This window comes from Crinia signifera, chromosome 7 (assembly GCF_055691185.1).
Source record: "Crinia signifera chromosome 7, ASM5569118v1, whole genome shotgun sequence".
NCBI lineage: Eukaryota > Metazoa > Chordata > Amphibia > Anura > Myobatrachidae > Crinia > Crinia signifera.
The window spans coordinates 105,705,553-105,723,010 of record NC_139223.1 but is presented as its reverse complement, the minus strand read 5'-3'; the positions used below and the strand labels follow the sequence as shown (position 1 = coordinate 105,723,010).

At 43.6% G+C, this 17,458-nt stretch overlaps 1 protein-coding gene across 2 annotated transcripts in view; it reads right to left on the bottom strand.

Moving 5' to 3' along the window:
- The window catches only part of HECW2 (HECT, C2 and WW domain containing E3 ubiquitin protein ligase 2), a 478,030-nt gene that overhangs the window by 261,356 nt on the left and 199,216 nt on the right, over positions 1-17,458 (bottom strand). The gene's annotated exons all lie outside the window — the stretch shown is intronic.

Sequence of the window (17,458 nt, the reverse complement as noted above, 5' to 3'; positions counted from 1 at the left end):
GCTGCTATACCTGCTTTTCAGTAATGCTGGCAGCTGACACTGTGATGGCACCATGTATACAGGAACAGATGCGGGAGCTGACACTGGGATAGCCCCAGGGATACAGGAACTGCTGCTTTACACTCAGATGGCACCACCAAGAAAAGAGTTAGGGGGGCACTTGATAGGACTTCTGCTGACAGTCTATAGATAGAAGAAACTAGCAGAGTCACTATTGTAACTTTATGCTGCTCTGGAGAGAACTTGAAAATTCATGGACTGCCTTACCCCTGCTGGAAAGAAAGTATTGGTTCTGCAGAGTGGCTTGCTAGCTCTGTGTGGGGGAGGCACGGCACACACGGCAGGAAGAAACTCACGATACACCATCTGTTCGCAGATGTGGTGTATTGTGAGTTTGTTCCTGCCGTGTGTGCCGCGCCTCCCCCGGTCTGTGTGTGTATATATATAATATATATATATATATATATATATATATATATATATATATACTATATATATATATATATATATATATATATATATATATATATATATATATATATATATATATATATATATATATATATAGTATATGCAGCTCTGTATCAGTCTGAAACAATTGGCCCCCGGTACCCTCCGAATGAAAATCATAGAGGTTGCTGCGTGATGTGGCGGCACTCAAATAAGGGTCTTGGTATAGACAAAAAGCTGACACCACAAAACCTATGTGTGCTAATATATATATATATATATATATATATAAATATATATATATAAAGATCCATGGACCGGCACTCACTGTTGCTGCTATCAGGGTCACTTTACTTGCCTGGGTGCCTGCTTCAGGTGCGCCAAAGTAGATAGTGATAGAAAGCGTCGCTCCAGGGCTTGTGATACAGTGTACTTTATTAGGTATACGCCATTTCGTGCCTCAGCCCGACTGGTGTCCTGATGACGGGCTGAGGCCCGAAACGGCATTGACCTAATAAATTACACTGTATAACAAGCCCTGGAGTGACGCTTTCTATCACTATCTATCTATATATATATATATATACGGTAGATGGCAGCGGCACTTGGGACTTGAATAAATAATACAACAAATAGCCAGAGTATTAGTTGACATTTCAGCCTTTAATTAAGGCCTTTTTCAAAACAGCTTACATACATAAAGCTTGTACGCTCACCTCTATATACATGTGCAGAATCACTCAGGTGACAGGGAGCAGTGGGCACTTCTGGATGCTCGTACACGGCGCTGGTCTATGACGTTACTTACTCTAAGACGGTTGTCACAGCAACCAATAGTAGTATGTACTATTCAAAAACAATAAAGTTTATTTGAAGAGAACATTTTTTTTTCTTTTGATATATAAGAAAAAATTAAGCTATTTGCATGAAAAAAAAGAAAAAAGGCCCGCTGTCAAACAAAGTGAAACTACAAAACAATATTATGTGCAAAAAAATAACACCTTAAAAGCAGGACATAAAATATACTTAACATGCACGTCATATCTACCATTAAATGTGACGCGTGTGTCTGGTAGAATGATAAAAAACTGTTTTATCCCAAACCAAAAGACAGTTATAAAAAAAGCAATCAGCTTCCCTCCTGATACTAATCTATTTATAATGTGGTTAATATTATGAAACTTATAAATGTCTAATCTTAAAGGAGAAGTATATTTTAGCACTAAACACTAACCTAAATTGGAACACCTGTCTTAAACATAACCATTTATTTTAATGTATGCAACATAATTATATTCATAAAAAGCTATCAGGAAGTTCGTTTAGAGAAAGCAGTGGAGACCCAATTGTTCCTTAAGCCCTTTCAGGGCCATGGTATCCAATTTGGAAATCCACCTTTTTTCTAGTTGAAGTAGTTTCCTACCTCTATCCCCCCCTCTGGATAATGGTATAACATGGTCTATAATCATGTATCGAACTGAAGTCAGAGGGTTTTTTGTTTGCACAAAATGATGTGCTAAAGGTTGGTCACTCAAACCTTTTTGGAGAGCAGCCCATATGTCCAAGTGATGTAATTCCATTCGCTCCTTGAATTGCCTTTCAGTCTTACCGACATATGTCAGGGAACAGGGACAAAAGATGATGTACACTACAAAACTAGAAGTACACGACAAAATTAAATTGATGGGAAACCTTTTACCAGTTTATGGATGGCATACTGTTGATGCCGGTTGCATAAAATTGCAGGTGGTGCAGTTTGGGCATCTAAAGCATCCTTTCTTAGTTCTGGTGAGGAAGGTAGATTTGTTGGATTTGCCAAAATTCCAGCTCCAAATGTCTGGTGTACAGTATTATATTTTTGTAAATGGATTGCTCTGGCTCCAGATCTCTGGTCCCCAGCAACTCCTGAAAGTTGGGACTCTATGTTTTAATACTATTGAAGGCTAAGAAATCTATTTCCAGATAATGGCGATATCTGCAGTCAAACAAGCTGCCATTCCACAGGAAAATGACGAATATTAAGCTCACTCCATTATCCAACCCTCCTCTGCATATAAAACACCCCCTACCTGATTTACCTGACTCAACATCACCTACAGTCTGAACAACCTGGACACTGATCTCCACACTGAATTAAGTGCTTTCACACACTGCTTCTGTCTCATTTATACATTACCTATACTTCCTGTAGGCTCTCCACGCTAGTACATCACCTTCTCATTACTCATTCTAGGCCACTCCAACCTCATTCTACATCACTACTCTGAACAACTTTACACAGAAATATGGCTCCTCGATCCAGTCCCATACCAGTCCTCGCTGTCAGGTCTCACCCCCTCTCAACTTCCACACCTCTCACACGCACCCACAACCCACACAACCTAATTACTATCTCACCTGTCCTCTCCCTTCCTTTCTCCTGTGCTCTCTGGAATGCTAGATCAGTCTGCAACAAGCTCCCAACTATCCACGACCTCTTTATATCCCACTTTTTTAACCTTCTCGCCATCACTGAAACCTGGCTCTCCTCCTCTGACACTACCTCCCCCGCTGCCCTCTCTTATGGAGGCCTCTCCTTCACACACTCGGTCAGACCTGATGGCCACCAGGGTAGAGGAGTGGGTATCCTCCTCTCCCCCAACTGCACCTTCCACGCCATCCAACCTGAGCCCTCCCTCACATTCTCCACCTTTGAGGTACACACTATCCGCCTCTTCTACCCTATTCACCTCCTTGTGGCTGTAATCTACCGCCCCCTGGCCCCTGCTCCCCTTTCCTTGATAACTTTGCTGCGTGGCTTCCACACTTTCTTGCCTCTGACCTCCCCTCTATCATCCTCGGTGACTTTAACATTCCTATTGACATCAATAATTGACCTTATCACCTCCTTTGGACTTTCTCAATGGACCTCCACCCCCACTCATAATCTCGGACACTCCTTTGACCTAGTCTTCACCGACCATTGTAATCTCTCTGATTTCCCTAATTCTTCCTTCCCATTCTCTGACCACAATCTGCTCTCTTTCACCCTCTCATCCTCCCCTCTCCCCTCATTTCCACACAGTCACCAGACGTAACCTCGGGTCTCTTGACACTACTGTCCTGTCTTCCCTTGAGACTTTCCTCTCTCCTCTTTCAACCATGACTTGCCCCAACCAGGCTGCCTCTTTCTATTACTCTTCTCTCACCTCTGCTCTCGACTCGGTAGCCCCCCTCCACACTGTCCCCCTCCGACGCTCTAAACCCCAACCCTGGCACAACAAAATAACGCCATTCTTGCAAAAATGTGCACGCTCTGCTGAACGCCTCTGGAGGAAATCTCTCTCTCTGGCAGACTTCCTCCATTTCAAGTTTATTCTCTCCTCCTACAGCGCTGCTCTCTCCTCTGCCAAACAATCTTTCTTAAAATCTCTCATCTCTTCCCATTCCTCCAATCCCCGACGTCTCTTTGAAACTTTCAACACTCTACTTCGCCCTGCACCACCCCTCCTCCCTTCATCCCTCACTGCCACTGACTTTGCCTCCTTCTTACTCTCTAAAATTGAGATAATCCGACATGATATCTCCTCCCATACCCCCTCTGCTGCCCAGCCCAATCATCCTCCCCTCCCAACTACCCCACTCTGTCATCCTTCTGCCTTACTACAGCTGAGGAAGTCCGCTCCATCATCTCATCCTCTCCCCCTCTACCTGTTCCTTGGACCCTCCCATCTCCTCAGTTCCCTCTCCCCCACTGGCTGCTCCCACCTTGCTCACCTCTTTAACATATCTCTTTCTACTGGCATCTTTCCCTCACCCTTCAAACATGCTCTGGTCTCGCCTATTCTTAAAAAACCAAACCTGGACCCTTTATCTCCCACAAGCTACCGCACTATCTCTCTTCTCCCATTTGCCTCTAAAATACTAGAACGGCTGGTTTACAGGCGTCTCACCAGCTACTTGTCTGACCACTCCATCCTTGATCCCCTTCAATCTGGCTTTCGCCCACTTCATTCCACTGAGACTGCCCTAGTGAAAGTCACCAATGACCTGCTGTCAGCCAAATCCAAGGGTCACTTCTCCCTGCTTATCCTTTTGGACCTATCTGCTGCCTTTGACACTGTGGATCACCCTCTCCTCCTCCACACACTCCAAAACATTGGCCTCTCTGGCACAGTCTTCAACTGGTTTTCCTCTTACCTCTTCAACCGTTCCTTCTCAGTCTCTGCCTCTGGCTCTACCTCACCACCTTCTATCCTTCCTGTAGGGGTCCCTCAGGGTTCCGTCCTTGGCCCCCTTCTGTTCTCTCTGTACACCTCCTCTCTGGGTGCACTTATTAAGTCCTTTGGCTTCCAATATCACCTCTATGCGGATGACATCCAAATCTACCTCTCCTCTCCTGATCTGTCCCCCACTATTCTCTCTCAGGTTTCCAACTGCCTCTCTGCCATCTCCACCTGGATGTCTGAGCGATTTCTGAAGCTGAATATGGACAAAACCAAACTTATTATCTTTCCCCCACCCAGAGCTATGCCCCCTACTAATATCTCTATCACTGTTAACAACACCATCATCTCCCCCGTTCCCCAACTCCGCTGCCTGGGTGTTACTCTTGACTCCTCCCTCTCCTTTGCACCCCACATCCAAGCCCTGGCCCATTCTTGCCGGTTCCAGTTACGCAACATTGCTCGCATCAGGCCCTTTCTCTCACAGAGTGCAACTAAGCTGATCGTCCACTCATTGGTCATCTCACAGCTCGACTACTGCAATGTTCTCCTCACCGGCCTCGCTCAATCCCAACTGGCTCCTCTCCAATCTGTCCTCAATGCTGCAGCCATGCTTATCTTCCTCTCCCGCCGCTCTAATTCTGCAACTCCCCTTCAACAAAAACTGCGCTGGCTTCCATTCAGCTACAGAATCCTCTTCAAACACCTCACATACAGGGCCATCTCTAATTCCATTGCTCCATATATCTCTAACCTCATCTCCATTCATACACCCTCCCGCCCTCTACGGTCGGCTGGCGACTGTCGTCTCTCCTACACCCTGATCACTGCTTCCCATGCTAGAGTACAGGACTTTGCCCGTGCTGCACCCCTTCAGTGGAACGCACTCCCTCGCTCCATTAGACTCTCCCCGACCTTGCAAAGCTTCAAACGGGCACTGAAAACTCACCTATACATCAAAGCATACCCTTCCACTGCATAAACCAGCTGGTTCTCCGACCCCTTGCCTGTTTACATCCTGCTATCTAACCACCACCCACTCGCTTGCACCTCTTGTAATCTGTCTGTCTCCCCTTCCTACTAGATTGTAAGCTCCTCCGAGTAGGGCCCTCTTCCCTTCTGTTGTCAAAGCCCTCTTCTCTTCACATTTCACTCACAGCTCTCCTATACTCCAACACTCAGTGACCATCTTTGTCCGCATACTCATCTCCATCATTGGCATCAAGCCTCTAGTTGTATGTTGATTGAGTCCTTACTACTTACATTTAAGCTGTATTGTGTATTGATCTGTGGCGCTCTTTATTTGTACTGTATTTTTGTTATTTATTCAATGTTATGCCAAGCTTTGTCTCCCTGTATTTTTCCTTTGTACGGCGCTGCGAAACACTAGTGGCGCCTTATAAATAAAATTATAATAATAATAATAATACCTCCCTGGAAGTCATTTACAATGGACCCTTCATTCAGCTCTGTGCCTCCATCCACACGTTAGTGTTCTCCCTCCCACCACCTGTGCAGTAAAGGAGTAATTAGCAGAAGTTACTGCTCCAGGTCCTAAATGTTGAGTGGAAGATAGAGAACCCCCTACCACCTGTGGGACATCAAAGCTGCTGCTGATAGCACCCCCCACCCCTAGGAGAGGAGAATGGGTAAAGGCCCCAGTGCATTGCTTTGCCCAGGGGCCCACACTGCTTTTAAAATGGCCCTGGTTACACAATTATTCAGAGGGGGGGATAGAGGTAGGAAACTACTTAAACTAGAAACCATGTGGATTTTCAAATTGGACACCATGGCCCCAAAAGGGCTTAATGAACAATTGGGTCTCCACTGCTTTCTCTAAACGTACTTCCTGATAGCTTTTTATGAATATAATTATGTTGCATACATTAAAATAAATGGTTATGTTTAAGACAGGTGTTCCAAATTAGGTTAGTGTTTAGTGCTAAAATATACTTCTCCTTTAAGATTAGACATTTATAAGTTTCATAATATTAACAACATTATAAATAGATTAGTATCAGGAGGAAAGCCGATTGCTTTTTCTATAACTGTCTTTGGGCTTGGGATAAAACTGTTTTTTATCATTCTACCAGACACACACATCGCATTTAATGGTAGATATGACTTGCACGTTAAATATACTTAAGTATACCGGTTTTTCTTTATTTTCATACACGTAGAGTAATTTTTGTTATATATCAAAAGAAAAAAATGTTTTCTCTTCAACAAAACGTTATTGTTTTTGAACAGTACACACTACTATCAGTTGCTGTGACAACCGTCTTAGAGCAAGTGACGTCATAGAAAGGCGCCGTGTATGAGTGTCCAGAAGTGCCCTCTGCTACCTTTTACCCAAGTGATTCTGCACATGTATATAGAGGTGAGTGTACAAGCTTTATGTATGTAAGCTGTTTTGAAAAAAAGCTTTAATTAAAGGCTGAAACGTCAACAAACACTCTGGCTATTTGTTGTATTAATTATTAAAGTCCCTTGGCCATCCACCGTCTATTGATTGATCCAGCACAGCTGGTTATTATCGAGGGCATGGGGCCCATTTACCGCTCCAGAGTTGAATATAATATATAACAGAGAGCACTCACCAGGTTTCTTGATGCAAAAGATTTTAGTGTTTATTCAAACATCTCCACACTGTAGGTCAACTTTTCGGTCCTCTTAGGGACCTTTTTCAAGACCACCTTAAGGCCCACAACAATACGGCGACAAGCGTTCCAATGGTGTGGAACGCACGCCGTATTACTACATGATTATTGACTCTATACTGATAGTGAATTGTGCCAACTTGTTGGATGTTAAAGGTAAGCAGAGCACAAGCTGGTGGTTGATGGGTCTGGCACTCCAAAATGGATGTGGATGGTTACTTACCCGATGCCTTCCTGTCAGGGCCTTGTGGTCCTTTTAGGTAGTCAGGAAATTCAGGCGGCACTCCAGGATTTCATGAAAAAATCTGTGAATTTTTATTGTAAAGTCATCCAACATGTCCCCATACTCAGGGATCAGTTAGTAGATTAGTTGATCTCTGAGGACAGCATAGTTGCCTGAAACATGTTGGATGACTTAACAATAAAAATGTACTGATTTTTTTCATGAAATCCTGGAGTGCCGCCTGAATTCCCTGACTATATATATATATATATATATATATATATATATATATGAAGTACAATTGTAAAATGGTGCCCCTCTTGTTGATCTTAAAATCAGATCAATATAGCCTTATACATTCAACTTTCCTTGGAAGCATACAATGGAAGTCCATAAAGTTAAAAAATGTATTAAAACAGTCTGTTTTTCAAACATTGATGGTAATATTCCAGACAATATTGATGTCTTTTTCTGGTATGTCAAACATTTAAAGATAGCAAACAGGAGTGCCCAACGTGTTTCGTCCCCTACCGGGACTTCATTATGGGTTTGCTAGATATTTATAACATAGACATATACACATTAAAAACTTTGACACAAAACAGACGAAAACTTTTTGGAACAAGATTACTTTTGAAAGCTATTTAAAACAGAAAGTGACACTGAGGGGTTTAAGACGTAGAGTCTTCCCCTCATTTGAATTGGCCACAACGACACTCAGAACTGAATGGGAAAAGGTTCTAACTAATTGTTCGTTGGAACTTTCAACATTCTAATTAAACATGACTAAATCATGCTGAATAAATACACTACATAAATCACCAGTGCAGTAAACTGAAGACACACAAAGGTTTGGAAAAATTCCAGAAAACCTATCACAAATTTAAAGTTGAGGTTGATAACCTAGAGAAGGAAATCATTAGTAGAAAGAAGAACAAGATCCAATGAGATAAGAATGATTTCCTTATTGATAAGTTGTACAGATGGAACAACAATAGGAAAAGAATGTCACCAACTAATCCTATGAATTACAGTACCTCTGACATGGACTCCACACAGGATATTTCTACACACAGAACCTCTCAGAGAGATATTTTGCTGTCATGACACTTGAGGATCTCCAAAATGGCACTATATCCATCACAAAAGATGAGGTAATTGAAGGCATAGGAGACAGATATATACCTCCACTTAAAAAGAAATCAACCTTCTATCCTGATTTTGTGATCTGTTCAGTTGTCAAAACATATGTCGAATAAGATCGTTGAGACCTTAACCAATTTGAAGCAAACAAATGTTCCTACCAATTTAAGAACAATTTGAGTTGGATAGAACAAAAGGCACTAAAAGGGATACAAGGGTGGAACGATTCCATCATTAAACCCTCTGATAAAGGGGGGAATGTAGTGCTGTGGTCAAGGGAACTACATGTTAAAGAACCCAAAAGACAAGAGAATCCTCTTGCTATAAGAGACTGACTTTTAATCCCATCAGTGACTTTTTGTAGATCTATACTAAAATGATTGATACAGCTGCCAGAGAAGGAATTCTCAATAAAACGGAAAACGAATTCCTGTTGGTGAAAGATGTACGGATACCGACCCTGTATATACTACCTAAAGTAAACAAGCACAAGAAAGTTCCACCTTGGAGACCAATCGTATCTGGCATTGGAGGCCTAACAGAAAAGACCAGTGAATTTGTTGACTACCATCTACGCCAATATGTGATCACCTTGCCCTCGTATGTGAGGGACACTATGGATGTACTTAAAAATTACAGGATGTCACTTTGAATGAGAATTCATGGCTCATTATATGTGACATGGAGAGTCTTTATACAAGCATCCACCATCAATACGGTATCAGTACTTTCTAAGTATGGATCAAGAGAATAATCTGCATGGCATGACTATAAAACTTCTCCAATTTGTCCTTAATCAAAATTACTTTGTATGTGATGAGAACTTCTACCTCCAGGTACGGGGGACCGCTATAGGGAGCACATTTGCCCCCATGTACACGAACCTGTACCTGGGGTGGTGGGAAAGAGACATTTTTTTTCACGAGGAGAATGAAATGTACACTGACCACCTTCTCCTGTGGTTCAGGGCAGAGGTATCTGTTCAATTCATGAACATTCTGAATACCAACAAAACAAATTTTCTCCTCACCTATGACATGAGTCAGAAAAAAAGTAAATTACCTTGACTTACACCTAGTCATTGAGAAAGACGGCTCTTTTTCTTCTGACATGTCTTCTTCACTATAAAAGCTTGCACTTTCCACCTGTGCTCAAGGAATTACCCAAATGAGAATTTCTTAGCACTAAATGCAATTGCTCAAATGAAGAGACCTCTGTTTAAAGAGTTGGGGACCTGAGTGGCCGCCTCAAGGAGAGGGGCTATAGTAATCGAGCCATCAAGACGGCATATAAAGAAACCAAGAAGATCAACAAGGAACAACTCATCACTCCCACTCAAAAGAGTCTCAAAAAAGATGATAAAGTCAGAATCATAGGCACATATTGTCAAGAATGGCAAGAAATTCCAAATCGCCATATGGATGTCTTGAAAACAGACGAAGACCTGTCCCCTATTTTAGCGACAGAAATGAGATCAGTAGGCGCAGAAGCAAAAACCTGAGAGACATTTTAGTCCATAGCCATCTAGACAAAATCAAAGGATCAAGTGTCACCAAAATGGGTTCCCACAAATGTGGGACCTGTAAAGCCTGTACTTTTATGACCTCGCAAAATTCCCTTCACGACAAATTTAACAAAATCTGGAAGATTAAAAACCACATCACATGCGATACAGCAGTGGAAGTATACAACCTACAATGCATATGCAAAAAGAATATGTGGTAAAAACGATCAGGCCTTTGAAAAAACGGATCATGGAACATGTCGCCAGCATCAAAAATGCAGCAGAGATAAACAGGCCATGAAAACTTTGACATTAGTGGTCCGCCACTTTTACATATACCACCAGAGCAACCCAACGGGTCTGAGGGCCTATGGGAAGGCTAAAGTGGATATGGGGATCAGGAGAGGCGATCTTGACAGTGAGCTCCTCAGACAAGAGACCAGACTGAATGAAGAAAACAAATATATAGCTTTTCTGTAATTAATGTTCGAATTACTGCTTATTATTTTCTTAATTATGGATTACTCTGAGTATTTCTTCTGAACTCTGTGTACCTCCTCCCTATCTGGCCATAATTTATTTTCATGCGCGAATATAGCCATTGTCCCATCTACCATAGCGTTTACCCAAAACCCCTGTGCTGTACTCAGCCCTAGGCTCTCTAGCTGCACTTATAGAACCATGGCGCTCACCTCTGCTTGTGTCCCTGGCTCCGGTGGGGTACATGTGGCCGCATGGTCATCGCGTGGTGACACTGGTGCTATGTGCTCTGCTCCTATGCAGGGTATGAGTGGCGTGCCGCCATGTGTGTTTGTGCCTGGTTAGCTCTCTGACTGAATGCCGGCATTGCGCAGCTGCGTACAATCCAGGCCGGCTGAAATCTGTCGCCCTCACTAGCGGGCGCCATCTTGTTGGTTACCTCAGCCTCTCCTGTGCGGCTCCGCCTTCCTGTCAGATTGCCTGACCTATCGCTGCACAGTTCACCTGTTAAGTACTGACTGGCCGGGTTAGACCGGCAGTCAGTACAATGATGTTGATCCCTCAGCATCATTGCTCCAGCCTGGCTCTGTAGCTGTCCGCTACAATCCTGAGTGTACTCTTGGAAGTTCTCCTGATGATCGTCAACTGATCCAAGTGGCACGGACTCCATTTCCGCCAAAGAGGCCTCAGCAAGGTTAGCCCTCCCAAGGGGTCTCACCTTGCTTTACATCCCGACGGTTACTTCCACGGTCACCTCTGCCTGCAGCTACGATCTCACTCAGCAAGGACAAGTCTTCTTCATTCACCATCTTCATTATTCATTTATCTTCCAATTTTCAATCCGCTCATCCAATCTTCAACCCAATCATCCAATCTTCAATTCAATCATCCAATCTTCAATCCAGTCATCCAATCCTTAATCCAATCATCCAATCCACAATCCAATCATCCAATCCTTGATCCAATCATCCAACCCTCAAACCAACCATCCAATCTTCAACCCAATCATCAAATCTTCAACCCAATCATCCAATCCTCAATCTAATCATCCAATCTTCAACTCAACCATCCAATCATTCAATCCTTAATCCAATCTTCCAATCTTCAACCCAATCGTCAATCTTCAATTATCCAATCCGATCCTTTTATTTATTCTTCCACTCTTCAAGCAATATTACAATATTCTTTCAAGTACCAAGCATCATCATCTTCTGCAATAACATATTGGACTATTGTCTCTATATTTGCATATCTGTCATATATCTTTTGAACCATCAGTATCATTGTCTTGCAATACCTTATTAAATTAACGGTACTTGTATACTATCACGGCTCCCATCGCATGCCATATGTAATGGCATGCGATGGTATGCGATGCGATGCGATTTTACCGGGTTTTAAATGCATTTGTGAAAATATCGCATGCCATTGCATCGCATGCAATCGCATGTGATTGCATGCGATGCGCTGCGATGCCATTTTTCACAAAAATCATGGATATGTGTTGAAATCATGTAAAATGCACCCCAAATGTCATTTTTCACACTGTATCACCCCCACTATCAACGCTAACCCGAAGCGTGGTGAGCGCAACGAGCCCGCGAGGGGGCGGTGGTACGCGTCCTACGACCTTTTCATACCCCCACTATCCACGTCGGCGTGGAGTTGAGAATAGAAAACGTGGCGAGCGCAGCGAGCCACCGAGCCCGAAGCATGGCGAGGGGACGCGGATACCTTCACAGGTATCGGTGTCCCCTCGCGGGCTTCACAGGTATCCGCGTCCCCTTGCGGGGCTCGCTGTGCTCGCCACACTTCGGGCTCGGTGGCTCGCTGCGCTCGCCACACTTTCTATTCTCAACTCCACGCCGATGTGGATAGTGGGGGTATGAAAAGGTCGTAGGACGCGATGCGATTTTTCCCTGTACAATGCCAATCGTGGGAGCCGTGATAGTATACAAGTACCAAATTAACTTAATTTTATCTCATTTGTTTCACTCCATTCTGTCGTGGATGCAACCCCCATACGTTAAAGCACCCAGCCTACGTTACTCTGCAGCTGGTGCTTCTAAGAGCGTGACAGTTTGTACTGACTCCATGGATCCAGCATCAGGTCCGGGGAAAGGCACTGTTCCTGCACAACAACTTGCAGCTAACCTGGATCATCAGAAGGCTGCTCAGGAACAGTTTTATCATGCACTTCAGGGCCTGACCCAGAGACTGGATACTATTCAAACTACGTTGCAAAAAGGTCAAGGACCTGTAGTTACATCTACACCATCATCTGGACCTATGCCTACTGCGACAGGAGTTACTGCTCACCTTCAACTACCTACTCCAGCTAAGTTTGATGGGAACCCCAAAAACTGTAGGGGTTTCATCAATCAATGTTAAGTTTATTTTGAACTTCAATCCTTATATTTTCCCACCGAGAGGTCCAAAGTGTCCTACGTGATATCCCTTCTTACTGGCTCAGCCCCCAATTGGGCATCTCCCTTATGGGAAAAATCAGATCCTCTACTAGCAGATTATACCCGGTTTATCGCTACTTTCAAAATCATCTTTGATGAACCAGGGTGTGTCAGTTCCGCAGCTACAGAAATATTAAGACTGCGTCAAGGATCCAGAACAGTGGGTCAATACCTAATTCAGTTCAAAATCCTAGCAGCCGAGTTGGTGTGGAATGAGGAGGCCTATTTAGCGGCATAATGGACTCTCAGACAAAATCAAAGATGAGTTTGCTGCTAGAGACCTACCCTCCAAGCTAGAAGATCTAATCTCATTATGCACAAAAATTGATCTGAGGCTCAGAGAAAGGAATCAAGAGAGAAACCAATCTGATCCTAAACCTATTTTTCTTGCTACCAAGCCTCCTTTTTTTCCAGCGGAAGAACCTATGCAGGTTAACCGCTCCAAACTGACTCCAGCTGAGCGTAAACGTCGCCAAGTTGAACGTCTTTGTCTGTACTGTGCTGACCCCCAGCATTCCGTCGATTCCTGTCCTAAGAAGCCGGGAAACGCCAGAACCTAACCTGTACTAGAGAGGGCAGGTTAGGGGTTGTTAGTACCTCTCTAACCACCAAAGATTGTATTTTTCAAATTTCCTTGCAGGTTCAACATCAGCTCAGACAGTTGTCAGCTCTCCTTGATTCAGGAGCAGCCGAAAGCTTCATCACCACTGATGTTGTCAAGCGTTGGCAATTACCCACTACACCGCTTCACCGCCCTGTATATCTCACGGCAGTGGATGGGAGTCGTATACTGGGAGAGACTGTTACCCAAAAAACCCAACCATTTAACTATGCAAATTGGTCTACACACAGAAAAAATACAGTTCTTTGTCATTCCCAAATCCTCCTACCCAATTGTCCTTCCCTGGCTACGTACCCATAATCCCAGTATCGATTGGGCAACTTCTCAAATCCAAACTTGGAGTACTAACTGTACAAAAACATGCTTTAACTCTTTGGTACCAACCCGTCAAGTCTCTCTCCAAGTACCAGAAGAGTCAACCAATCAATATCAAGAGTTCTTTGAGACCTTTCCTAAAAAGGCCATTGATAAATTGCCTCCTCATCATTCATGGGACTGTTCTATCGAATTAGTACCAGCAAAAGTGGAAGCCATTCAGTCATGGTCTTGTCCTCATACTCTCCAAGGTATCCAAAGATTCCTCGAATTCACAAATAATTACAGGAAATTCATTAAAGACTTTTCCACCATCATTGCTCCCATAAATGCTCTCATTCGCAATCATCCAATCTTCAACTCAACCATCCAATCATTCAATCCTTAATCCAATCTTCCAATCTTCAACCCAATCGTCAATCTTCAATTATCCAATCCGATCCTTTTATTTCTTTTTCCACTCTTCAAGCAATATTACAATATTCTTTCAAGTACCAAGCATCATCATCTTCTGCAATAACATATTGGACTATTGTCTCTATATTTGCATATCTGCCATATATCTTTTGTGCCATTAGTATCATTGTTTTGCAATACCTTATTAAATTAACTTCATTTTATATCATTTGTTTCACTCCATTCTGTCGTGGATGCAACCCCCATACGTTAAAGCACCCAGCCTATGTTACTCTGCAGCTGGTGCTTCTCCACCCCAGTCCCCTTTCCCCAAGCTTCTAAGAGCGTGACAGCCATGAACCTCATCACTTTTAATCTGATAAAGATATGATCCATTATGAAAGAATTTACTTGTCACTTTCACTGCAAAGTGACAAACACGTATATCACTATCTATTACTTGCACTCATATCTCTTATATAATAGCCCAGATCTGTCACTCTGTGTGTGTATAACACTGGGCGGAGTTACAGAGTGACAGATCTGGCTATTACCCTATCTAGGGCCGCCATTAGTCCCTGCCCTGCCACTCAGAAGAGAGGGGAGGGTCCAGGTCCCCTTCTGTCTCCAGCTCCTTCCACTCACAGCAGCCACTTAGCCATAAGACCCTTGCGGCACCCCTGCACCTGCAACTCCACCACCCGCACACGATTCTCACACACCCACAGCACTACCAGACACCCTCCCCCACCTCCGCCAACCCCACACCTTCCAATCCCCCACCCCTGGTACTAATGCACCCTTGGCACCCCCGTGGATAGTGGGGGTAGGAAAAGGTCGGAGGACGCGTACCGCCGCCACGCTTCGGGATGGCGTGGATAGTGGGTGACACATTTCTTTTTAATTTTCAAGCACATTTTACGATGTGTGCTTGTAGAATGAAATATTGGATTGCATTATATTGCATTTGGTGGTACATAACCCTATGCTATATGTCCGTGCTTGTATTAGCATGTATTGAAATGTGATGCATATTGCACTTATGTAATATTAAAGTAGCATGTAATATTTATTTTTCCCTTTTTTTTTTCCTTTCTATTCCAGTTGTTGATACACTCTATTTGGGCATAGTTCCCCCATTTTTTCTATCCAATCTATCCAAATATCTGAGGTAAATATTAGTGGTCTTTGCTTATTGCATATTCATGAATAACTGTACAGTGCATTGTGTTTTGCAGGGATCCTTCATTTATTTCAATTTGTTGATTAATTTTTGTGTTTGATATTTTTCAGAATGGACCGTTGTGTCGATCATCATCTTATGGGGAAGTTGATCGAGCTTTACAAAGAGAATAGATGCCTGTGGAAACGCGACCATGGACTTTCACAATCAGGCGAAGCGAAATGAGGCATTTGGAAAAATATCGGCATACGCTAGAAGACGTGTCCCTCATGCGGACATCACATGGATCCGGACGAAGTTTACAAATATGCAGACAGTGTTGGGGAAGGAGTATAATCGGGTCCGGGAGTCACAAGCTTCAGGAACCGATCGTGAGAACCTTTACCAGCCGAAATTGTGGTACTATGACCGGAAGCTGTTCATTGTGGAGCAAGAAGGAAGGAGAGGAACAGAGGGGACTCATACGGATGAAGGCTCTTCATCCAGTGAACAGGAGAGCACGGACGTAGTATTGTGGTGCAATATGTTTTGCATGTGACCGCAAGTGAAATGTAATGATTTTACATTTTTTTTTACATTTCTTTTTATTCTAGGCAGTTCCCTCTGAGTCGGCGCAGCAGGCTGAGTCGGTGGTGGAGGTGGCGGCTCCTGCGGTGGCGAGCACCTCATCAGCTCCCCCGAGGAGGCGTAGGAGGAGACAGCCGACCAGACCTGTTGCCAGTGGCTAAGACCATTGCTGCCGGTACAAGAAGGAAGCTCTAGCAAACCCCCCAGATGAATTCCAAATTTTAGCAAATCACGTTGCCTGTCAGATGCGGAAGATGGGGACAGCCCAATTCCACAACTTTAAGCGTTTGCTATATGATAATATGTTGCGCGCATCACAGGACGCGTTGTGTGGTGAGTGCAAACTACCATCATGTAGCACGCACCCGAGGCAATTAGGGCCACCACCCCAGCACCCACATCACCACCCCACGTTCAGTGTGCCGGTTCATCCTCCGCCTACCCCTTATTATGCGCCGGGACCCCCTATGCCACCTACCACTGATCCCTTGTCTTTGCCTGGGACTCTGTTCTCTGCGATGCTTAATGCGCAGACCCCCACCCCAGATGAAGAGCGTTATTTTAATTATTAGTTTTAATTTGGCTGATTTGATTTTTAATTTATTATCTGGCAGCAATGGCCTTGTTCCTGTTCCTCTCTTTTTGCTCCATGATGAACTGTATCAGTCATGTACCACAATTTCGGTTTTTGAAGGTTGCAGTTCGGTCTTCCTGAAGTTTGTGATGACCGTACTCATTGTGCTCCGTCACTAACCACTGTTTCGCATATTTGTATTTTCTTCCGGACTCATGTGAATGTTTCCATGAGTGTGCACGGTATTCTAGCGTACTGTTATATTCCCAAATGCCTCATTTCAATTTGCCTGGTTGTGATAGTCAGGCATCTATTCTCTTTGTATTTTTCGATCAACTTCCCCATAAAATGATGATCCAATGTTTGGGCCCCCCCTTCCTGAACAAAAATAAAAAAACTTTACAAAAAAAATTTAGTAAAAAAATGCATGTCAACCTTTTTCATGTTGACCTTTTGACCATGTCCACCTATTGCCTGTCGACCTTTAAACCCTAGTGTGTGTCGACCTTTAAACCCTGTCAATATTTTGACTGACGACCATTAGTGGTCAACCATTTGACTATCATGAGTAGGTCTATCATCAGTCCGGATAAAAGGACTACATGGGTAGCGTGGCTACATCTCTACCCTTTGTTTTACCATTCAGAATCCTTTTTATACTTGTCGGG